At 46.4% G+C, this 25851-nt stretch overlaps 1 protein-coding gene across 1 annotated transcript in view; it reads left to right on the top strand.

Moving 5' to 3' along the window:
* CSNK2A2 (casein kinase 2 alpha 2) overlaps positions 1–12024 on the top strand; it is a 364482-nt gene extending 352458 nt beyond the window's left edge. The window contains exon 12 of the mRNA XM_086947793.1: positions 9648–12024. The gene's annotated coding sequence lies outside the window, so the exon portion shown is untranslated. The remainder of the gene's footprint in view (positions 1–9647) is intronic.
* The last annotated feature ends 13827 nt before the right edge of the window (positions 12025–25851 follow it).

Raw genomic sequence — 25851 nt, 5'->3', positions numbered from 1 at the left:
GACTCAGTGGTCAATAGTCTCAAAAACTTCCTCAACACCCTAGACCTATCCCAAATCTGCAACAGCCCCACTCACGACAAAGGTGCTATCCTAGACCTCATCATTTCCAAAAGTGACACCACCCAACTAGACTCAATCCAACCCTGTGACTACTGGTCTGAACACCACATTATCACATTCTTCATCAATGAATATGTGAAACTTTGCACAGCTCAACCCACCAAATCCAAGGCCTGGAAAAGAGACCTGAAAAAACTTAATCCCAACTAATCACCCTCTCCCAGCTACAACCTTCTCCTGCCCCCTACCGGCAACAACGATGTTCAGTCTCTCACCGATCACTACCTCAAGTCAATGACCACGATAGTCAACGAAGTTGCCCCCCTTCAGTTAAAGAGTCTCCTCCAAAAACTCAAAACCATGGTACGACGGTATGCTTATTGATGATAGACGAGCTATGAGACTAGCTGAACGTAATTGGAGACCTACCTACACTCCAGCCCCCTCAGCAAAACACCCAGCAAACTAAAAAACAATGCTGCATGGTCATCCTTTGATTCTTACACTGAAGAATCTATGGGCAAGATCCTTAGTTCCTTGAAGCCCTCCAATCACCTCTCGGACCCTCTACCTGCAAACGTTGTAAAGGACTTTATCCCTTGGCTTCTCCCGCTCTGGACCAAAATCATTAATAGTTCTCTTCAACAAGGATGCATCCCGGACTCCCTCAAAGTGGGACGAGTATCTCCCATACTAAAGAAACCCACAGCTGACCCTACTGACCTTAATAACTATCGCCCTATCTCCAATATCCCACCTTAGCCAAATTGTTAGAAAAATGTGTTCACCTCCAATTGACAAAACACATTGAACATTTTGACCTCCTCACCCGACACCCATGCAGGCCACAGCACAGAATCAGCCATGACACACATAATTGATGAGGTGCTTCAAATTCTCGACCAAAACGGTACCTACCTCCTCATCCTACTCGACCTTTCATCAGCATTCGACACAGTCAAGCACGAGAACTTACTCGAACTGTTGAATATCGGAATGGGTCTTTCAGGGACAGTCCTCAAATTGTTCTCCTTCCTTCATAACCGGACTCAGAAATTCAAAATTAACAAACTATGTCCACACCTGTTCCAGTAACACTAGGTGTCCCGCAAGGATCCTCCTTATCCCCAACCCTGTTCAATCTAGTCATGGAGCCACTCACCGCACTGCTTCATGCCTCTAATGTGCAATTCCACATGTATGCGGACGATACCCAACTCTACCTCAAACTACAATCCCCCGAAGACGTCAAACTTCTCAACTCAACACTTAAGGACACACAGACATGGCTGGCAGAGAACCATCTCAAACTTGATGCTCTAAAAACAGAATTCCTTTTAATAGCACCCCCCCTCCAAAATCCCCATCGCTCAGGATTGGCTTAAACACCTCACTGCATTCAACGTCCAACCTATCATTGTAGACTCAGCAAAATCTTTAGGTATAACCCTCAACTCCAATCTCAATATGCAACAGCATATCAGCAATGCAACGAAGGGAGCTAATTTCCAAATCAATACATTGCGGAAGCTGAAACCCTTCCTCCCAGCCAACGACTTTAGGACTGCAGTCCAAGCGCTAGTTATCCCTCGGATTGATTATGGAAGTGCCGCCCTCTGCGGCCTCCCCCTATCAACAACTGCACTATTAAGAGCCTCTATCAATGCTGCAGCGAGGCTCATCACTGGATCAAAAAAACGCTCACACATTTCTCCTGACTTAGTCTCTGAATGGGTTACCTTACGAAGCCAGAATACACCTGAAAATCGCGTGCATTGCTCATAAGGCCTTACACCACAATTCTCCCAGTTACATTGCTCAGAACCTGACAATTTCAGGAGGCTCACGCCGTGCAGCTGCTCACATCAGGACGTCCCCCACTGACTTGGCCCCAGCCCTACAGGCCTGTCAATCCTGGAACCTGCTCCTGCCTAATCCCGGCGGACAGCAACCTTGGGACCCCCATGAGGACCTGCCTGCCTTGACCCACTTAAAGACTGGGACTCCCATAAGCAGAGGCTCTGCTTCAACAACCAAAACCCTGGTGCCAGCCAAGAAGCTCAAGACCTGCCCACTCTGCACCCGCCATGCCCGGCCTGTGCCCGAGTGATCCAAGACCACGAGGATGTCCCCCCCGGCGACTGGGAGCCGAAGTCCAGTGCCCAAAGACCCTCCACGACGAACCAGACGACGCCTGCAGCCTCAGAAACAGGGACCCCTCCAACTGCGACCAACCAAGGGTAAGATTTCCCGACACCCCTGCACCCTGCGGCTCCCTGTGCCTCCCTTTGGGGTACCTACCTCTTCTCCAGGATCCCAATTTACCTCTCGAAGAGGTGGTTGCACCTGAAGAATCTCCGTCCCCGAGTCTGCAGCCTTTACCTTTTTACCTTTCCCATTGAATAACATTGAGCGCCCAACGACTCAAAAGCACCCTGCACCCAGCCGCCCGACTGCCTCTGGCACTTCAACCTTTGCCCTATTCTACTTCCCCATTTGCCCTGAGCAAGTGACCAGGAGCCCAGCTCTCACAGCCGCTGCTAGCCAGCAGCCACCAACCGAAGGCCCCCTGCCCCTCATTGGCTAACATTGGGCCTAACTACCTCTGCGCCCGGCTGCCCCTGTGCCACTGAGGGTGAACCATCTGTACCTACCTGACACTGGGGGACCCCTGAGTCTATGCCCAGAACCTTAACTTCACCAGCCGAGTACTCACCTGGAAACCGGTAACTCACTTACCTGCCATTGGATAACATTGACTGGTTTGACTCAAAAAATCTTCTGTCTACTTTAGAAAATTTTAAATATTTAAATATAAAGCCGAGTAACGAATTCCGAAGTACTCACTTGTAATCAGGAGAGAAGCCAGTACTGTACCTTGTAGCCCAGTATTGAACCACAAAAGTAATCCAAACCGGGTTTACCCTTAACCTGTATTTTCTCTATAGGAATCCATTGTCTGCTTTTCTATGAAATTTCTTCTAAGTGTCTCCTTTTGAAAACTTGAAATATTCTTTAAAATTTGCACATACTACTGAAACGTAATTACTCACCTGTCGTAAGTCGAGACCCCAGTGCTGGACCTAGGGGCCGAGTGCTGGATTACAAAAGTAACAAGAACGTACTTTACATGCAACCTGAATTTTCTCTCATTGGATAACGTTGCCAGATTTTCACTGAAAAGTTTCTAAGTGTGAACTTTTAAAATACCTTTTTATTCCTTAAAAATCATTGCAATAACCAAAACGTTTTTACTAAACTGTTTCCAGCATAGACCCCAGGACCGAATCTAGGATCCATTCTTGGACTTACAAAAGTAATCTACAAAGTAATCAACTGTAATAGTGTAGAAAACTCCATTGAGCTCAATGCTAAATTGTGTGTAGAACTGTTGCCTATTGTGTTTACCAAGTCATTGCCTTACTGCAAAGCAATAACCTGAGATTACTCATCACTGAGAAAAGTATATTTTGATACCTGTTTGTTCTAAAAATAAAGCAACTATATCTTTTGATATAAAACAATTGGCCTGGAGTTCAGTCCTTGAGTGTGTGAAACCTTTTGCTGACTGAGTGTGTACAACAAATGCTTTACACTGTCCTCTGGTACTGCCTTACTGCTCGGCCAAGCTACCACTTTTGAGAGTAAGGTCAGCCCTGACTTTAACCTCTGTTATACCTATGGGGTTGGTGGCCTCTATACACACTGCGCCTTACTTTGGTCCAATACATATAGAGCCACTTTCTCACAGACGCCTATCACCGACTGATGTCAGTTACTGACCCCCACCGCCTGTGTCTCTACTGTTTAGGGGCCGACCGCGACGACAAGTTGTGCCCAACTGTCGGGCCTTAACCTCGAAAGCTAGGCGGGAGCGGTCCCGTAAGCTTCCCGAGCTCCGACAGTCAGCTCTGCGCAGCTCGAGGTCCCGGTCAAGGAGGAAGTCGAGAGACCGGTCGCCGAGCTGCAGCCATCACCGCTCGTTGGGTTCCAGGTCTTCGCACTCTGGTAAGTCGAGGCATGGCAAGAAGTTGTCGAAGAGGCAACACCGCTCTTCTGATTCCCCTCGCTGGTCACGTGACTCAACCCAGGGGTTCAGGTGGCACCACCTACGAGGCTCCACCGGAGCCGCAGGAGTCTCATCCAGCTCCACACCCTCCGGTCCCTGGACTTAATGCGACTCCGGGCGAGATTCGAGACTTCCTCATGGCCATATGGACTCTCTTTCCACCGTCGCGCCTTCAGGCCCCGCGGTACGTCTGGGGGTCCTATCGTGCAGGAGCCTTCGGACCCAGCGTTGTCGACGACTTCGGTCCCGGCGCCGCAGGACCCCCCGGTATCCAGGCCAGTTGACCTCACGACTCCTACGCCGCCCCTGGTTTTAGTCCATGTTGGAGCGATGCCGCTCGGCACCGTCTCCGGCGTCGATGGGTGAGCACTTTGCCTATGACCCGGCTCCGTCCTTTATGACTGTGTATCAGGACACGGATGAAAGGGAGGACTGGGAGGCGTCTAAGGACCCTCTGGCACAGTTGTGCCAGTTAAGTCAGGACTGGGCAGATGAGCTGGGAGATGCCAGTGGTCTTGACATCGCCTGACACTGGTTTTCTCTCTCCTCCTTCCGTGGCTACGGAGGAGGGGGCTAATTATGCTATGGTTCTGCGCAGGGCGGCCAGGCCTTGACACTTGAGCTCCCTGTAGCGGCTGTGAGGACTAACCTCCTACCTGAGGTGCTTCAACCGCCAGTAAACTCTTCAGAGCCTATGCTGCCGTTCAATGAGGCCCTCACTGACGTTCTGATGGGCACTTGGTCCAGGCCCTCCACAGTGCCCCCTGTGGATTGGAACTTGGCCCGACGCCACCGCCCGGCTATGGGCGACCCCTGCTTTCTGTCCACCCACCCCACCCCCGAGAGACTGGTTATCCAGCCTCCACGTCCTAGACCGCATTCCTGACCGCTCCCCCGGATCGGGAATCCAAAAAGCTTGATCAGTTTGGGAAGAAACTGCTCTCCTCAGTCAGCTTGGGGTGCGGTCCATTAACACTGCATGCCCTTTGGGCCGTTACACCCACTCTCTGTGGGATACTGGGGCGGACGTGCTGCCCCAGTGTCCGGAGGAGGCCCAGACACAGCAAGCCCAGGCTCTTGCTGAGGGGCGGGACGCAGCATGGTATTCCATCCGATGTGGACTTGATACCAAGAACTCGCTAGGCAGAATGATTTCCACAACGGTGGCGATATGTTGCCATGACTGGCTGAGGTCTGCTAATTTTTCGGGGGAAGTCCAAAACACACTCATGGACATGCCGTTTGTTGGCCGTCGCCTTTTTGGCAACAAAGCAGACATCGCACTTGAGTGTTTGTTTTAAGGACTCCAGGGCTACGGCCAAGTCCTTGGGCCAGTTAGGCCAGAGCCAGCAAACTTCTGCTTTTTGCCCCTTTCGTGGCCAAGGAAGGGGTGCCCCCACACGTTCGTCCGGCCACAGGCCGCAGACCCAACCTAAACGCAGTCTTGGTGCCCACATTGGTGGTGCAGGGGGGCAGAGGCCTGGTCAGACCACATCTGCTCCCGCAGCATCCGCCTTAAAGCCCTCCTAGTCCGAGCTTTCAGGCCCATTCAACGCCAGTGGGAGGCAAGGTTCGCCATCACCTACTCCACTGGCGTACCATCACTTCGGACAGGTGGGTGCTGCAAATCGTCCGAAGGGGCTAATCCCTCCCCTTCGAGGCGACCCCTCCAGTCATGCCACCGCAGTACCACCACATGTCTGGGGCACACTTGCGACTTCTGCAGGAGGAAGTTAGGGTCCTCTTGGCCAATGGGCCCATCAAGCGCGTTCCTGGGCCAGAAGTAGGTCGTGATTGTTATTCCCACTACTTTCTGATTCCCAAGAAGGGTTCCAAACCAAAGCGCAGGAAACACATCCGAGCCCGATGGCAGAAAAAAACAATCTGGGGATGGAGCCGATGCCTATGCGCAATGTGGTCCAAAGGAGGAGTCACCTAACTCGTGACTTCCAAAGAACTTTTCAGGACAACAACAAACTGCAAACATCCGGGCCCAACACTAGGTGGAGATCTATGCATAGTGTACAACTCTGCAGCTCTACATGCCAAGAACAGATGCATACTGGTAAGTAGCATTTTCCTTCCACCTCCCAGTCCTGCGGGCCCACCGGCGCTACCTGCGGCTCACGGTAGGCCACGAGCACTTTCAGTTTACCGTGCTCCCCTTCGGCCTCACCAGTGCCTCTCTGGTGTTCACGAAAGTGATGGCGGTGGTCGCAGCTCATCTGCGCAGATCAGGGGTTCCAGTCTTACCCTATCTCGACGACTGGTTGTTGAAGGCGGTTTCGCCCCAGATAGTCGTCTCCCAACTCCAGACTACGGCCGATCTCCTGCACTTGCTGGGGTTCTCCATTAACGTGCCCAAATCACACCTGCATCTCTCTCAGAAGCTCCTCTTCATCAGAGCGGTTCTGGACTCTGCGCAGTTTCTGTTTTTTCCTGCCCAGCAGCGGGTTCGGGATATTCAGGCTCTGATTCCAATCTTTCAGCCTTCATCCTGACTTTCGGTCAGGATGACGCTGTGGATCCTGGGGCTGATGGCCTCCTGCATCACGCTGGTACCTCAAGCCAGGTGGCGGATGTGGGCTCTGCAGTGGGACCTGAAGTTCCAGTGGGCACAGCAGCAACCTGTCCGACCACGTCCTGATCTCGGAGGGCACTGTGAGTCAGTTGCAGTGGTGGCTCACAGACCGCGATTGGGTCAGTGGCAGATACCTCTCCCTTCCCTAACCGGAGCACGCAGTGGTGAACGAAGCATCCCTCCTGGGATGGGGGCCACATGGGAGAGGCGGAGATCAGAGGCCTCTGCTCTCCGGCGGAGACCCGGCTCCATATCCACCTTCTGGAGCTGCAGGCCATCTGGCTTGCACTGAAGGCATTCCTTACTCTGTCCAGGGAAGTCTAGTGCAGGTGTTCACGGACAACACCACCACCATGTAGTACTGCAACAAACAAGGCGGGGTGGGGTCGTGGACTCTGTCAGGAGGCGCTGCGCCTCTGGACATGGCTGGATATCACCATGGTTAACCCTAATGGTCCAACACCTGGCAGGTTCGCTGAACGCCAGGGCGGACAAACTCAGCCGCCGGTGCATGAAGGATCACGAATGGTGTCTGAACTCTGACGTGGCGCAAGGTCTCTTTCAGCAGTGGGGAGAGCCTTGGTTAGATCTATTCGCCACCGAAGAGAATGCGCAATGTCATCAGTTCTGCGCGTTTGAATTTCCAAGGCGGCACTCGCTCAGAGACACTTTTCGTTGCGAGTGGAGCTGCGGTCTGTTGTACGCCTTTCCACCTATACCACTAATGCCCGAGTGCTGAAGATCAGGCACGACCGGGCCCAAGTCATCCTTGTGGCTCCAGATTGGGCACGCAGGTACTGGTATCCCGAGCTACTCAGTATGGCAGTCGATCCCCTGATTCGTCTGCCTGTTTAGGAGGACCTTCTGTCGCAGCAACAGGGGACGTCCTCCACCCGAACCTGTCCAGTCTCCACCTACATGCTTGGAGATTAAGCGGCGACAGGTGAGGCCATTTGACTTGCCTCCTGAAGTCTGTGATTTTATTCTGGCAGCCAGGCGTCCCTCAACAAAAACGGTATATGCCTGCAGCTGGAACAAGTTTGTGGCATGGTGCACAGCAAAGTCTGTGGATCCACTCTTTCTGCCCCTCTTTCAGAGGTACTCCTCTTTCTTCTTTCTCTTGCCCTGCAGGGCTCTGCTCTGGGCACAATCAAAGGCTATATCTCGGACATTTCAGCCGTCTTGAGGCTTCCTGATCATCCTTCTCCTTTCAATTCCCCTGTGGTAAATAGATTCTTGAAAGGCATCACGCACATGTTCCCTCCTGTTCCTTTCGTGATGCCTCAGTGGGACCTGAACCTGGTTCTTACTTATTTGATGTGCGCTCCCTTTGAGCCACTTCATAATTGCCCTCTTCGTCTTCTGACTCTCAAAACTGCTTTCCTGGTTGCCATCACCTCTGCCAGAAGAGTGAGTGAGCTACAGGCACTTTCATCTAAGCCTCCCTTCCTCTGTCCATCCGGACAATGTTGTTCTGAGGACTCTTCCTTCTTTTCTGCCCAAGGTGGTTACTGCCTTTCACATCGGGCAGTCCATCACCTTGCCCACCTTCTTTCTGCATCTCTCGAAAGAGGAAGAGAGGCTCCACCTTCTGGACCCAAAACGTGCACTCTCTTTTTACCTAGACCGCACACGACAGTTCCGGGTGGACGACCAACTCTTTGTTGGCTACGTGGGTGCTAAGAAAGGACGGGCGGTGCACAAGCGGACCATCTCTCGGTGGGTCGTTTTGTGCATCAAGGTCTGTTATTATTTGGGTAAAAAGAAGCCTCTTGTGGGGCTGCGCTCCCATTCCACTCTGGCCACAGCGGCTACTACTGCCCTGGGTCGGGGAGTCCCTTTGCAGGACATTTGTCAGGCAACTACGTGGGCCTCGCTGCACCCGTTTGCCAGGCACTACTGCCTGAACAGCCAAGTCCGGAGAGATGGCTTCTTTGGCCGTTCTGTTCTCCAGGACTTTCAGGTGTGATCTTGGTTCGCAGACCCTCCACCGGGGTTGGTATTGCTGGGGTAACTATTCTAAGGTAAGGAATCTAACACTAACATGTTTCTTTCAGATGCACAAGTTACTTACTTACGGTAACGATATATCTGTAAGAAACATTAGTTAGTGTTGGATTCCTTACCGCCCCACCCATCCTCCCCGTTCTGTGAACCGATATCTAGGGTTAAGGCATCTTCCCTCTGGGGGCCTAGTTTCATGGCACTAGTGTTGTTTTCTTGCATGGGTCTGCGTTCCTGGCGCGGAAAGCCATGTACAGAACTGACGTCAGCGCGCGAGGGTGGCGTCTAAGTACTCCGACAATGTCATCACGGCGATCACAACGCAGACGGACGCGGAGCCGCAGGCGATGCCTACCGACGCGCAGAGGTACTTTCCTGATGCAGTCTGACGCCTGGTGATATTCGAAGGAAAAGAATCTAACACTAACGTTTCTTACAGATATATCGTTACCGAAGGTAAGTAACTTGTGCATTAAACCTGTAGGTTTGTACTTTGGTACAGGGTGGTTAATCTGACCTTGAAAAATGGGCACCTGAATGTCTCAGTGTTTACTTTTACAAAGTCTAGTATCTTGGCAAGTTTGAGTATGCAGGCAGTAGATCTTTTCATTCGGAACTTAACACTGACTCGTTTGCATATTTGAACTGCTTACGTGGGTGCTTGCAATGGCATATGTTTGAGCAGGCTTAAAGTGAGGGTCATTTTGGTTGTCATGGTTGCTGGTCTGTGGTCACCAGTTGTGAAAACAGACTTTAAGTGGTAGTATTTTTGATTTTTTATCACCAAATGATGGAAAGGATGGTGGGTAAAGTCTTGGTCAAATGTGCCTTATTTTGCTGCTGCAGTTATCGCTGTTAACATATTGCACTACTGATCATCTGATTAAGCTGTTGCACTGTTCCATATTTTTTCCTTTTTTTCTCCTTTGTTAGGTCCGACTCTGTTGTTAAAATTTTCCATAAGCAGAACAAGAACCAAACCCATGTGTACAGAGATGGCGTGTCGCTGAAGGACAGAAGCAGAGCGGGGATGCGAGAGGCCACGATTAGACCACATGCTGGCAGCACCTGAGTGGAACTCAAATGTTTTCAAAACAGATAAAACGAACAAAAAATATCCCCCAAAACTGTTCTTCTGAATGTAAAAGGTTTTCATAAAATGCCTTTGACTTCCTGTTGACCTCTTCCTGACCTGGAAAAGCATGGGAAAAATGTGAAGGGTATGCAAAACGGTTGTTGACTAATGTTGCTTCTTCCCCCGTTCTGCGCCCTCTCCCGACCTCCCCTCACTACACCTCTTTACCAGCGTAAAGTGTTATTTAGCTGCTCAGAAACTACAGTTCGAGGGAGAGGTCGTCTATATAGCATGATGGACGGTTATATTATAGTTTAAAGAGAAAGGAAGGAGAGGGGGAAGAATATATATTACTGAATAAAAGTTTTAAAAGAAATATGGCAAGTGTTGCGTCCCCCTGCCCCTTTATGAGCCACTGCAGTTAAGCATGCTGTAATTGTTATGGCCTATTACACCATCTTCCCTTGAAAGGCAGCTGTCACGCTACTCCAGTGGGCAAGGTTGGGGGTGTTGGTTGGAGAAGAGGGAAATTACAGTACTTAACGGCCGAGTGGAGTGAGCACTGTCAAAGAGAAAAAGAAACTGGTCAATTGATATGGCGTCTGAGGTGCCCATTATTCTGCAAGTACATTTTCGGATTTTACTTGCCTATTGAGTTATGGGATATTCTTCACACCGAGTGACTTCAGCCCTCCGTTGTGACGTTCTCTTTTGTCGCTTTCACCTCATGACCAGCCACAAATTCTGCCAATCAGCTGCTGCCTTTAAAAACTCTTTATTTCTTTTTTCTGAGTGAGCGACAGTGACGATTTTTTGCTGACAAAACTCCCATGTGCAGAAGAATCCCATGGATTGTAGACTCAGGGAATTAGAAGAGGCCTTGCACCAGTCAGGAATCCATGTTAAATTTGAGGCGCTCTGGCCTTGTTGGTGACTCTGACAGGATTGCTTATGATGCGACCCTTGCTGTAAGAAAGTTTGACTACAAACGTACCTTACAAATGGATTTCAGTGTTTATTGCGTTTTTTTCTTTAGTTCATCCACCAGCTTCAGTCTCGCCATTACGCTAAGGAGTGCAGTAACTTCTGCCTAATGGCTCTGTTTCCAACACCACCCTTTGACTCCTAAATTCCCTTGGATTGGATCATTATTGAAATCCAAGAAAGAGGTTGCAGATTCATATATGTATATGCACATAAGATATAGTATTTTTGATTTTGGTGGTGGAGTACAATTCCTTGTATATAAAAGTACTGGATCCTGGCCATGTCAGTGAAAATTGTTTGTATTTCTCCTACAAGGATGTTTTCTACGTGGATGGTTGATTGCTGATGCTTGTGCCAATGAGTCAAATTAATGTATTGGTAAATGGACTGTTACAGTTCAGGTCCGTATAATTTAGAGTTGGGCAAAGAGAATGATTGGAACATTCGTCGACTTTCAAGGCCATACGGAGACAGTGCTGCAGAAGGCAACTTTTTATAGTATAGAACTTTTTCAGCTTGGCTCCTAATAGGATATTTGGTAAGATCACTGTATCAGCACTCATCTAGCCAAGTTCACTTTCCCTTTAGGCGATCCCACTCAGCAGTTTGCTCATGGCTTTTGCCCACCCTAATAGATTGCAGTATCCTACACGCAGGAATGTCTGTGAGGTTTTTCAAGGCCAGAAACAAGACCGTAGTTATGATTCAAAATTATTTAAATATTTTTCATGCAGTGATACAGGTCAAAGACGTTAACCTGTAGATGTTTTAATATATAAGTTAAGCCCTTGATTTGTTTGAACTAAACTTTGAAGGGCCGATTCCTTTGGCCAGATGGGAATCTTGTACTAAATGCATCTCTGGGGATTTTTGCAAACAGTTGGTCAAATTCCTGTATTGGAATAGGCTAGTGTGTTTTTGTTCTGCTAGATATGTGCACAGCTGTCCCAAAGCACATTTTGTTTGAGGGGGGCACCTTTTTATGCATATAACAGATTAGGGTATTTTGCTGTTTTGTTTTTAATTTATTTTTTTTAAATACAGCACACCCTTGAACAGCGCCTGTGCTGTGAAGCTACCTCTGAAGTAAGGCTGTTTCCCAGCTCCTCGAAAGCGTGTTACAAATACCTCTTTCTAAGCAGCACACCTCCTTCCTCCCTGTCATTGTATATTTGTTTCCTCAGCCTTATGGAAGTGGTGCTACTGTTACTATGTGTATATAAACCTTGTATCTCTTACTCGTCTTCACATGTGTGTGATGTGTATGTTTATCGGCACTGGGCTGGTGGGGGAGCGGGTGGTTTGGGTAAGCTAGAGGAGGAATATGAGCTAAAATGGTTAAGGTGTTGACTCCTCTTACTTTACGTTACCAGCCTTATAGTATGGCACCCATTAACCCAATCACATTGAGAATGGTGCATACTGTAGGAGAGAACTCCACGCTAAGCGTATTTGCTAATTTTCTCCAAAGATCATTCCCATCTAAATTATAGTGGTCCTGTACCCTGAACTCTTAAATTACTCCACGCACCGGCCCATCTATCTGCCAGGATGTCAATTGTGTGTGTTCCTTCCGTTGTGAATGGAAACCTTTCCATTGGACGGTACAGCATGAGGTATCCTAATATTGAAATAGCTCGAAGCGAGCTAAACTGCTAAAAACTCATGAGTAGATAAATAAGTATGCATGCTTTAGGCTTTGCTTAGACAGAATTTGTGCACGTTTCATGCGAGTTTTCTTTATTCAGCTCTGAGTTCACTTTTTATGCTCTTCCTCATCTACTCAGCTAATATTTTTGTGTAGGTTTAAAAAACTGCACCATCCTCCGGTCTTCCGCCAACGTGCGCACACTTTTAAACTCAGTAATGTGTCAATTTGTTCCATTTGAAACATTCTGGTATACTATCAAAAATGGAATTTAAGTCAGCCTTTCTTCCCCCAAAAGAGGGGCGAGATTGTTGAAATGAAAAATTACTCTTAAAGACGACTGTTGTTAGCAATTAATTTTTCTGGATTGTGCCCTGAAAACATCTGACAAAACGCAACGGAAGGCTTGGCAGCGAGAAAACTCATGACCCATATTTAAGGAAACAGTTTGAAAAATAATTAATCCAAACCCTATTGTGAGGATGCCTTGTGTTCTATGTACTTTTCTTTTTTTATCAGTAAATGTAGCTGGATGTTCCACTCTTAATGTGAATGTATCTCTTCATGGACTGGGTGGTTCCTCACAGGAGAGGCTTGGAGTTCATTTGATCTTTACCTGTGGCCATTATAGTATCTAGGGTGTGTCTGCATATCTTCGTATAGCAAAACAGCCATTTTCTGTGTTTCTGGTTTTTATTTCTGAACCTCCTGGTAATGGTACAGTGGAATATTGCATCCCCTACCAGTGCTTAGGCGCATGTAAAGTCGAACCCTTAAGTGGGTGCCTGGTCCAGTAAAGGTCTGGTTAGGACCACTGTCTGTGACTGTTTTTCTTCCACTGAATTTTCAGAGCGGATTTCGAGTGCAGATGTGCCGGACAGTAATCCCACACCAATGCCCCTCTAGATAGACTTATGGCACAGTGTTGCCGGCACATGGAAGAGGATAAGCCTGTCAGTCAGTCAGTGAAGAAAAAATTATCCAGTCACAGTACACTAGTCATTGTGAGAATGAAGACGAGGAGCATGAATCTTGTGTTTTTGTTTAGATTAGATGCTAATGGCAAGTTTTGTGCAAGCTGTAAAAGAAAGCATAAAACTAGTAAAAACCCAGTCCATCCGCTAAAAGTTTTTAGTTTTTTAATAAATAGAAAATTTAGACTTGTAAGCATAGCAATGTTCTCTCCAGACAAACGGCTGTCTGGCGTGAATAAAGCACTCATAAATTTCCAAGTGCCTAGTTTTGAACAAATGCTTATGAAGGTGGTTGTAAAATATATATTGTCAGCTCTGCACTTTGGATTTAATATCCAACAAGCTTTTTGAGTGTCGTGCCACTTGTTGAACGGGAGTAAAGGGTTAAGGAAGAAAACAAATGGATAGATCGATATGCTTTCAGTGCAACTGCTGACAAGTAAACATAGTTGGCACCACGCCCCCTTTTAAACACAAATCCGAAGGCTTGTGTGAAATATATATACACACATACACACACACTCTTTCGGTGGAACTGCTGACAACAAAACATAGTTGGTACCACGCCCCCTGTTATCCACACAAATCAAAACGGCGGCTGTAAAAACATTTTTTACATATAGATATATATATAAACGGCTTACCAAGAAGACAGTTTTATTGAGCATGCAACACAAGAATAATTTCATTGGTAAACGAAGTCTGGGATGTGTCCATTTTGAGGTTGGAGTTTTAGTAATGATCTCGTCCAGAGTTCTTGGAAGTAAATTGAGAGTTGGATAAAAATTGAGAGTGCGTGCCTGCGTGTAATGTAAGCTTCCCACATGCACAATCAATACAGTTTGTGCACTAGTGCAATGTTTACGCATGCACGTCCACCCCAGAGCAGCACAGGCTGTAAAGGTGTATGCTTCCTTCACATACAAAACACAAAGGAAAGCAACGTCGATGCAAACGTCTCATGGTTCTCACGGGCAGCAGCAGTGTAATCTCTACAGTCTCCCCTCACATGCTGCAGGTATTGAATAAGATTCATTGAGGCACCAAAGAGGTACAGCATGGGCTGCAATGCTCGTTTATTTTGTACATGGGGCAGGTAAAACACAAGCACTGGCAGTGCAAGCTTCTTGTGTGTGTGTGTATGTGTATAGATATGTATATGTACACAAAGACGTATGCACAGGGCAGTGAAAAAATGTGGACCAATTTACAGAAACAGTAATAATTATAAACGTACATTCAAACATGTATTACTAAAGTGTTAAGATCATATTCCTGTTAATTGAAACAGCACAGCAACACAAATGAGAAATACAATGTTTACTGCCTCACAGATTGCATGCAACAGTTAACACTAAAAAGCATATTTCCTAATGGTCATTAAGTGCCTTTAATGTGTTAAATGCGATTTTACTATGCTGCACGGATGTAGCCCCTTTCATCCTGATTTTAGTTAAATGCCTTTTGTTACACATGAAAACAAACATTGGTAAAACTAGTAGGTGTCTCCTTGGCAAGCTTGCGCAGTGTTTACTTTTTAAACATTTTGTTTTGCGAGCTTACGTCACAGAAATTAAAAATTGAAAAAAGAAAATATACAGTCACGTAAACGTGGTTTGCCTTATGTTTAGAATAAGTATACAGCTGTTTTCTTAGTGGTTTCTAAACAACAAACAGTTTTGCCATGCATTTTATAATCACTAAATGCAAGAGACAAGAAAAATAACTACTGGACCAATTTCTCAAACTTCAAGCAAACTATATTGTTACAATGTCACTTAAACATTTCCCATCTAAATTCAAAAGGGGATGCAGGCAAAACAAATAGCAAATATTTAAAGTTAATATAAAAATAGATAAAAAGCACGCTTTCAGGCACTTTTGCAACTACAGAGAAAATAGCTCGTTTTAGGTATATCTGAAAAATATACATGGGCTTTGTACAGTCACTCAAAGGTAAGGGAGCCGATGGGTTAAGTGGGCTGACTCGCTCACTGTGCCATGTTGATTGATGTAGTGTACAGAAGGGGAATGTCACTGGCAATTTAAAAGCCCACTAGAAGAACACTTCTAACAAAAAAAGTGGCCTTATGTGCATTACGTTTTTTTTTTAGGATAAAAAGACTGGTGAGTGGCATCGAAATCCATACATTAAAAAAATACCATGGAATGAGCCATATATGCAGATGTGCATAGTAACTTCACTTTTTGAGTCCTGCCCCCCAAACACACTGTGGTACTTGATTGCCTCTTAGTCTGTGCACACACACGCACACACATAAATGTGTCTGCGTGTATGTGTGTATATTTAGATACATAGATAGGTATATAGATATATAGATTATATATATATATATATATATAGATATATATATATATATATATATATAGAAGCACCACAGGCGGAGCACTAGCTGCTGGAGAACAGGCAACCACCTATTCCATCACCTTGTCTTTTGTTGCAGTAGATGCTGGAAGTGTGACAGGCATGCCCATACATGGCTTCTGTGCTTACTGTGCCGCAGGACTCAAACTGTACTTCACTGACAAAGCATAAGTAGGCCAAAAACATTCTGGGGTTACTTGAGTTCCTATCTGGAGGGGACTTGATGTGGCAGGCTGAACTAAACTATGCCTATGGAAGCAGGACAAAGGCTTACTTGTATATTGCAGGTCTGTCTAGAGGCATGGATCTTAATGTGGTCCCAAGTGTCCACCAATAGTTCAGCCTAATTCAAGCATTCCCTCCATCTTTTTGCTGTTTGTTACAGAAGTCACACGAAGGAGGGGGCAACATGGGAAGTAACAGTGTAGGTATCCCTTGCACAGAGAAAGTGGTATACCATGAGCACAAGCAGTATAACCATCTGTCGCACAGAACAGGCACAGCACAGATAACAGTGCAAGCTTCCCTCACGCATAGAATAGGTACAGCCTGTGCAGTAATGCAGCACCGGCATCTCCAGCATTGTCATGTATGATTTCACATGCTTGAATTATTCACTGTTAGGCCGGGAATTCTCTGTAGTCCATGTTTGTATCGCAGTGTACATATACACTTGAGTAATACTGTAACAGCTGTAGACTGTTTGAAGTTTAACCCCCTTGTGGACCCGAACTCCAGTCAGTGGGGTAGGAAGGTTAGCATCTCCAACTCAACAAAGATGCTGAGCTGCTCATATTTTCAACGTTATGTCTAGCTAATGGAAGTGAATCCTCACAACTCTGTCCTTCCTTGATACTACAAAAGATTTTCTACTGGTTTGGTGGTCATTTCTCCCTTGGGCATATTTATCTCATCCCTGCGACGGAAGGCAAGCTTCTCGGTTCTTTGTGAAGGAGCCCTGGAGTCCGCTGTCATCTCTTTGTAGCTAAAACACCTTTGAAGTAGTAGCCCCCATTCAGGGCTTTTGACTCTAGTGGGGAGAGAAGATTCTACAGTGATGACCCCACACTGCAAACACATTTATTGCATCCATCAATCTTAGCATTCTAACAAAAAATGCAGCATATAGAAGACGTTCAGCAAGCTTGGCTCTGAAGGTTGCCTCTTCAGATGAGGAATTTATGGTGAGTTCCCCTCTACTCGTTTCTTCTAAAGCAAAGAAGCAGAAGCTGATCAGTGTCAAATGAGTCTTGTCAGTCACTTCTATCGAGACTTTAGTGACCACAGCCTTGAAACCCTCTGCTCCTAAGGTATAAACTTCAGTTAGCAACCTCAGGAATAAGGCCAAGAAATCCAGGCCTTCAGACAACTGTTGCCAGCTGCATCCAGCTCGTCGTCTTCAGCTCTTACGTTGGCAGGCCTTTCATTAACCCCTTCAGTGCTGATGACAAGGTCAACTCGTCATGGGTTTTACCTGCCCTGTGCTTATGACGAGTTGACCTTGTCATGAACAATGGGGATCCATTAAACTCAGCACAGAACGGGAAAACCCCCTAGCAGCCAAGGTGTTAAAGGACTGTGTGTCAACATCCAAGTCTCGGCATTGCCCAATGATGAGAATTTTGACTGCATAAATTCTGCTATTGGCAGGTCTGCTGGCTCCACAATCACCTACAAATGTCAGCATGTCTACTCCAAAGATACCTGTCATTTTGGAGAACAAATTGCCACCTATCACACCAAAGATGTCGTCACTGTTGACAGCACTCCACATTAGCAATGCTGGAGTTCTATCAAATTCCACTGCAGCCCATTGTCTCACCTTTTAGAATCATGCCAGAACTCCAAGGAGCCTTTATCTGGACTGGACAATTAAGAATTCAGTGATGGAGACACAGGTGAAAAGGATGCTGCGCAGGTTCTTTCAGATGTTGACCACCGTAAAGACCACTTGCAAGCAAGTGGGCCACTTGATTTTGATATTCAGTATTTGCCTGCAACTTTTAGGATAGCAAAATTCACCAGGACCCATTGTTATTAAGAGACAACGTTTTTTGCTTGAATCAATCTAGGTTGTCTATTACTCTAATAATCCAAGTTCTTGCGGACATTTGGGATGCAATGTCTGTGTACTCATGGACAATCCCTTCCCAGCTTCCCCCCACCAGAAACCCTACCCATTCACCTACAGCCACAGATTTTGCCGTCCTTTGGTCCTCTACCTGAGCCCACTTCAGTGCACCATGACGGTAAATGCAACAGCTGATCTGGTCAGCAACACCACCTCCATCTGCACAGCCAACACTCACAGCTTCTCCCAAACCTGTTTCAGGAGCTCAGCACAAATGTCCAGAACCTCAGGAGAATCAAAGGGTCTTCCAGTCAATTTTCCGCCAGTGGTTTTCTCTGAGATGCAGGCTAACCCACTCGTCCTGAGTCCAGGCACAGTTCCATGCCTTGTGCCATTTACAGTGCCATGACCAACTCTGCAACCGTGATTGTCGAATAGAGAGCCAGTACTTTTTACAGGCTCCGCCACCTGAACTGAGGTCACAACCACCTCGATGACAGTCATTTCAATTCCAAGACATTATCAAAACTATATATATATATATATATATATATATATATATATATATATATATATATATATTTGATTATGAAAACCTATTCCTTGACCAGCAGGACACCAGTGGGCTTGATGCATCCCCTGACTATCCTTCAGTCACACACAACAGCTACACAGAAATCTGCCTCTTTTGCCCCAGTATTGAGGAGAGCAGCAGAAATACTAGGTCTTACATTGCCTATTAGGCGAATATTAACATTCTCACATAGGTCCTTCCCCCAGGACAGACATCTCAAGAGCTCTTACATTTTTACTAAGCGCTTCGGATACAGTACTGGGCACCTAGGCAAAGCCGGGATCCTGCACACCAGTTAATAGACAGATTGCATTGAAGCATAGGTGATTCTGCCTTCCTCCTTCAGCATCCTACCTCAGAAAGCATTTTGGTGCAGGCCTCCACAACTAATGTAAATCCAAATGTGTTTCCAACCACCCCCTAGATAGTCAAAGCAAGGCAGATAGTCATTTGTGAAACCGATTTTCTCTTGTAGTAGAATTTCCATTATATTCATAAGACCTGACTAGTCCTGCCCACGTGCAGGCACCCCGGCGCAGTTCTTCAATACATCTTAAGTATGGAGTGGCCTGCAAAGACAGTTATGAAAGAGATCGATTATGCGGCCTATATACCCAAGTTACAGTGGCCAAATTCTTCATCACAAAGACAAAAAAAACAGAAGTTATAGGAGGATAATTTGAGATGATTTGTAAACAGCATAAATATCCCTCACAAACAATGTTTTATGTTCGAGATGGAGCGCAGGACAGAGTAGCCTCATAGGCTTTCATTATATGGCTAAAGAAAGAGACTATGCCTTCAAGAAACCAGAGACCACCAGTATCTCATAATGCAAAGCTGGTGGCAGTTGCCTCAGTTCTTTTTTGGCTCCTGGCAACAGGACCCTGGGGGATTGAGCTTGGCCTTTTTTCTTAATTTTCATAGACATTGCGAATGATCACCTTTACTGTTTTTTATCTCTCCATGCCTTTTTCTGTCGGTTTTTCCCTGTTTTTTGTGACAGAAAAGCAAGGCACTTTGTCAAATAAAATGCCTTCATTATTTGAGAAGTGCCCTAAATGCGGCAGGAAAAAGGGCAAAAGAGACACTCACAAGGTTTGTATCATCTGCCTACCTTCATCCAATTGTCCTGACACCTGTCACATCTGCACAAACTTTTCCCAACGACATTTGCAAGACAGATTTGCTTTCAGGAAATGGAAGATAGATGCAGCCAACAAACAGCCTACAAATGAGACAGAGGGAGGGGAAGGTCAGTCTTTCACCAGGACCCTTTCCTCAACCTCAAGAGGACATAGAAAGTCTGAGAAGCGTTTCTAGAGGATAGACGTCAATGCAAGGCACGGTACCAACTTATCCCCCATCAAGAGGTGGTTCGCCATCAAAGAACATTTGCTGCCCGACATCGCAGGGGCATACTCCGTCAACTCACCGACCGTGTTCGAAGTCGAGATGTCTCTCGCCATCAAGTAATAGTGGTTCGGCATTGAGGGAGGTCAAGAACAGCACGACATCCAATCTACAGACTAGCTAGAGTTTTTATGTCGAGGAGAACACAGGAGACAAGGAAAAAGAGGAGAATAATAAATTACTCTCCAGATTCTCAATATTCAAGAGCATATTCACCCTCTCTTGTTGAGTTGCCATCATCTACACCTTCATCGCCTCCTCTACAGCCATTACCACCTCCACCAGTAGTGTCTCCTCCACCAGTACCGTTTGTTCTTGATCGCGCCACCACTCTTATCATGGCTGCTATTGATCTAGGTGCTCTTCCTCTTAACAACTAGTCACCATAGTTCTCACCAGATCATGGTAGTGATCTGATTTGCACCATACTGATACTTCCTCCACTACTATAGGAAGAGATTCTCCAGCTTTCAGACTCTCCTCGACCTGCGTCTCCTCGGTGGATGACATTACAACCTCCCATGAGGTTCTAGTCCGAGGAGAGGCCAAGCTTAACATATCAATGTCTGTTCGGCAGGAGAAGTTCCGGATGCTGGCTTTACATCAGATCTACTCCCAATTACTCCGGGGAGATAAGCTGAGCTCCATTGACCTTCAAGATGCATACTTTCACATTCCTTCTGCTAAGAGGCATGGAAAGTTTCTAAGGTACGTTGTGGGGCTCAAAAATTTCCAGTACACAGTACTTCCTTTTGACCTGAAGCCTGCACCCAGAACATTCTTGAAAGTGTATGTCTGTGGTGCCAGCCCACCTACGAAAGCATCGGATCTTCGTCTACCCATATCTAGATGACATAAAGGTGTCCTCTTTTCAGGAAGTCCAACTGAATTGGACTTGCGATCTCCTTCGGCTGTGTCTTCACGCCAACCTCAACAAGTCCATGTCCACACCAGTCCAGACTTTACATTACTTAAGAGCCTTCATCAACACCATTCAAGCAGAGGTGTGTCCTTCAGAGATGCAGCACCCTTCAATTATTTGGAAATGTCAAACTCTCATGAGGGTCTCTCATCCAACTGTAAGAGCAGTGTCATTTCTTTTCGGCTCAATGGTCTCCTCAATCTTTCTCACCCCCAATGCTCCCCTCCACATGTGTCCTTTCCAGGAATGTCAGAGGACCAGTGGGATCAAGTGACCGGCAACTGGAAAGCCAGGATCAAGCTATTCATACATTCAATACAATACCTGAATTGGTGGTGTTTTCCAACCAGTCTCCTACGAGGCATGCCGTTTCACCAACATGTCCCATCTCGAACGATAATGACCGATGCATCAATACAAATTCAGGGCTCATGGTCTCGGAGAGAGATTGCATACCATGTCCGTCTCCTCGAGCTAATGCAGTGCATCTAGCACTTAAGGCCTTTCACCCATTGTTCACAACCAACACTGCGTGTTCAGATGGACAATTCAACCACTATGTACTACCTCAACAAGCAAGAAGTCACCAGGACCAGAGCGTTGTCACTAAAGGCCCAGGCAATTTGGAAATTACTCTTCCAGGTGTCCAAAATGTTCTGGCAGACGCTCTCAGCAGGCTAATAGTTTGTGAAGCTTGGGGACAGAGGACACACCATTAGATCTTCTCAAATCTTTCCTATCAAACAGGCAACAAAGTGTGACGCATAGCAAGTTTACATCTAAGCCTTTCTCCCTGCCCTTTGGGGTTCCGCAGGGCTCGGCATTAAGCCCAACCTTGTTCAATCTTTGTTACACCGCTGGCAACAATAATTTTAAACTCCGGCTTCTCCTTAGTGTCATACGCTGATGACACCCAAATCGTGCTATCACTGGCAAAGCCTGAAAACGTCGCTGGTCCGGCTCTCAGAACATGTATGAGCAAAGTGAGTAACTGAATGGACCGTGACTGCTTCAAGTTGAATTTAGCTTAAACTGAGGTCATTTTTGGCAATAACCCTCTATTCTGGATGCTGGAATGGTGGCCACCTGAGTTGAGTCCACCCTCTGAACCTTCAAACAAAGTTAAAAATCTAGGTCTCCTGCTTGATAAAGAGTTGGAGCTAAAGGATCAAGTGAATAAAATTACATCTGCGTCATTCTTTTCCTTAAAACTCATCAAAATGATTGAAAAATTCTTGCCCCATGAACTTCTGGAAACAGTAATCATCGCTGTGGTGCGTACTAGGATTGATTACTGCAACCGTCTTTATCTTAACCTTGCATCAGGTCCTATGAAAAGGCTCCAGACATTGCAAAACGCAGCGTCTCGTTTCCTCTTTAAGATTCCTAAATATGAATCGGCGAAAAGAGCCATTAGGTACCTCCATTGGCTTCCTGTCAGACAACGCTGTAGGATCAAGGCTCTGTCTGGCCTACAAATCCTTGCACGGACTGGGACCAGCCCGTTTTAAGGAGAAGATCAAATGGTACGTCCCAGGCAGAACTGTGATCTGGCGCCACCGTGAACTTGACTGTCCCCTCTTTTAAGAGGACTACCTGGGGTGGGAAAAGCTTTTTCAGGAACACAGCGGTGCTCCGGAATAGCCTTTCACTGACACTTAAATCTGCTCCTTCCTTACATATGTTCAGAAAAGCCTTGAAGACCTAGCTTTTCTTACAAGACTAGTAACCACTTGCTAGATTTTTGTCTAACAGCTCTGTAGTTACACCAGTCAATTCAATTCAATAAAAACTTTATTCGGGTAAAAAACGTTATATCCATAACAGTACAGAGATAGCAAATACATTGTACATTATAAAACCATTTAAAATATTGCACGACAAGTACATGATATGCTATACAGCAGGATCAGTTTTATACATTTAAAGTAGGTATCTTAGCAGACTGGTGGTAGACGTCACATAAAAGATGGTAACATATTTTTAAGAAAGTGCAAAAGATTTTTAAAAAATATCTGCAGATGCAAATATAATACAGTAAAGTGCAAGTTACTGGGAACAAAGTGTACAAATACTAGTACTAGGAAGCCACGCTCACTAGAGTCTTTGATTTTGATAGGTGGCAGTACAACAGTTACTCTTTTTAGAGTTAATCATAGTCTCTGCGATATTTAGTGCAAGCTTTTAAAAAACAGGCTATGGGTTTAACACTGAATTCTGAGTCTAGGCATTGTAAAGCTAGGAGCGCCGGACGACAGCGGCGCAATCCCATGTATTTTATTAAAGGAGTAACCCACTGTCTCTGGGGATGTTCATAAAGGCTACAGAAAAAGACTATATGCAGGAGTGATTGCTCAGACTGCTCATCGCAGGGGCAGGGAGAAAAGTTGGCAGACCAGTTGTTTTTCTTCGGGAATGTTAACAATCGATGGAAAATGCTAAAACGAAACAGTCAGTAAGTATTTCTCATAATCTGTGATAGTAAGTAATAAATGAGGCTGAATCCCATATGAGGTCTGAACTGCCAAGAGATGGACATTTGAGAGCTTAGAGATCTTAGTCAATCGAAGCTCACGTAAATGTGATAAGCATAACATTTTCAAATTTGGTCGTGATTTCTACAATAGTTTCTGGATGTAAAAAGTAGGATTCTAAGTTTATATCTATCAAAAAATTACGGACATAGGCCAACCATGCAATATTTTTTCAATTTTCTAAGGCTAGGCAGTCTGTAAGAGAGCGGGTCAAGTTACATTCCTTTGTTTGCCATATATGGTGCCATAAAAGTATTGGTTGGATAGCAATGATGTCAGATAAGTAATCCAAGCCTAATTCCATGTGGCAACTGTATATCGGCGAGCTTTTAGGGACAGCCAGGAGGTATCTTATACAACAATTTTCCACCTTTTGGATGGTGTCGGTGGCAACAAAACCCCACACCCCTGCTCCATATATTGCCACTGAACAGCATTTTGCTTGATAGATCTGGAGCATCTCCCGAGAGGAGCGCTGCCCCAGATTCTGTGCAAATGTTACCAAAGCTGTAGTGGTTCTGAGGAATGACAGTTTTCTTGCTTGGATAGCTGGACGCCAGTTTGACTTATTGTCAATTAAAATTCCCAGGTAGGGGTAGGAGTTTGTGGATTCTAGCTTGGTGTTATTAATATAAATACCTTTTGATTGCCTTCTACTTTTTCCTACATGCATAACATAGGTTTTCTTTATATTAACCTTAAGATCTAAGCTCGCCATAAAGTGGCAGTATCTATTAAGGAGGGATTGCAACTGACAGGGAGTCCGCGCCATGATGACCGCGTCATCCGCGTAAAGCACCGCAGGAATTGGACGACGGTCAATCATGGGGAGGTCCTGGCTCCCTTCTAACATTGACGCCTCCAGACCATTTGTGTAGAGATTGAAACGGAAGGGAGCCAGTACACAACCCTGTCTGACTCCCTTCACCACAGCAAATGGTGTGGTAAGCTCCCCACCTGAACCGTATCTTACTTTGGCTGATGCGTCTAAGTATAGTTATCCAGTATTAGGGGTGTCTTTCATAGATTCACATGCCTGAATCATTCCCCGTCGTCGAGACGGGAGCCTCCGGTAAATAAAAAAGTAATGTCCATAGACATACATAGAAAAAAAGGGTCTAAGGGCCTCCCCTTAGTAGCCTTTCCTTGTCCTTATGTAAAAAGGACCAAACTCTTACAGTCAGCCAATCAGCTCCGACCTCCCTCTAGAACCTTCCTGGGAGGAGCCTCAGTCCCTCAGATTTTCTTGTTGTGCTAGGGAGTCTCCAGCCTGAGCTCTCCTCAGGATTACTTCAAACTTCATCAAACTTCTTGACTAAACCTTCAACTCTTCACAGAAGACTTCACTACACTGTCTTGGCAGTAAGTGTGTTCCTTCCACTGCTTTTTCCATGTCTGACTCGAAGAAGAAAGCCTTGTTCAGGGCATGCTCTTCCTGCAGCAAGAAAAGAATTCATGTGGATGATCAGCACGATCTGTGCTTGTATTGCCTTTACCCGGACCATGTCTCGGACAAATGCAAGATCTGTAGGTCTTTTCCTAAAAAGACTGTGAGAGACAGGGAAGGCCGCCTTCTTATATGGCTGGACAGGCTTAAGGACAGAGACCACCTGGACTCCTCCGTGAGTAGTGCTTCCAGGGCATCAGCAGTCTCGCAAAAGAGGCCTAGGGTATCTTCCCCGGGCCCCTCAGACACTCCTCCTGCGAAGACTCACAAAAAGTCTTCAGAGGCAAGATCTGCGACATCTTCAGTGTCTGCTAAGGAGGATAAAACCTTTAAGAAACCTGCTCCGTCCTCTAGACAGACCCAGAGGACTACCTCAGTCACAACCACGGTGTCTACCACTTCAGCTTCGTCGCCTTCAGCGTCGACGACGACTACGTCCTCCTTATCTTCAGGTAGACCTGTTTCTTCAATTATTAGCCTGAAATCGTCATCGACGACAAAGACCTTGTCGACGACGAAGACAACACCGTCGACGAACCCATCGTCGACGAACCCATCGTCGTCTAAGCAGATATCCAACATCCCACCGTCGACGACCAAGGCGTCGACGAGAGAATCGACGACGAGAACATCGTCTACGAAAGCACCGTCGACGAAGGCGTCGACGACGACTGCGCAATCGTCGACGACCATGAACCCATCACCATCGACGAGGACCTCGTCGACGACTCTGTCGACGAGGGGTTCGTCGTCGGCGACGGCCCCGTCGACGAAGACTCCGTCGACCAGGGACTCGACGACGACACCGTCGACGGAGGGCTCGTCGTCGAAGGCGGAGTCCTGGAAACAATCAAAACTAGTGGAGGTATCAACCCTCATGCTACCGCCGTCGACGGTTCCCTCGACGACGACAGGCTCGGTTGTGCAGTCTACAAAGCCTGCCAAACCACAAATTACCCCAGAAACGACGTCTCCAAGCAAGGTGGAGAAGCAACCACCTCAGGAAATCTTCCAAAGCGAAGAATCCGAAGAAGATGACCACCTGGATCCCGCAACTTCGGTCTCGGACCTGCACATTAAATGCCAAAGCACTGACGAGGAGCAGG

This window comes from Lissotriton vulgaris, chromosome 12, assembly GCF_964263255.1.
Source record: "Lissotriton vulgaris chromosome 12, aLisVul1.2, whole genome shotgun sequence".
Taxonomy (NCBI): Eukaryota; Metazoa; Chordata; class Amphibia; order Caudata; family Salamandridae; genus Lissotriton; species Lissotriton vulgaris.
This window is presented reverse-complemented; position numbering and strand designations above follow the sequence as displayed.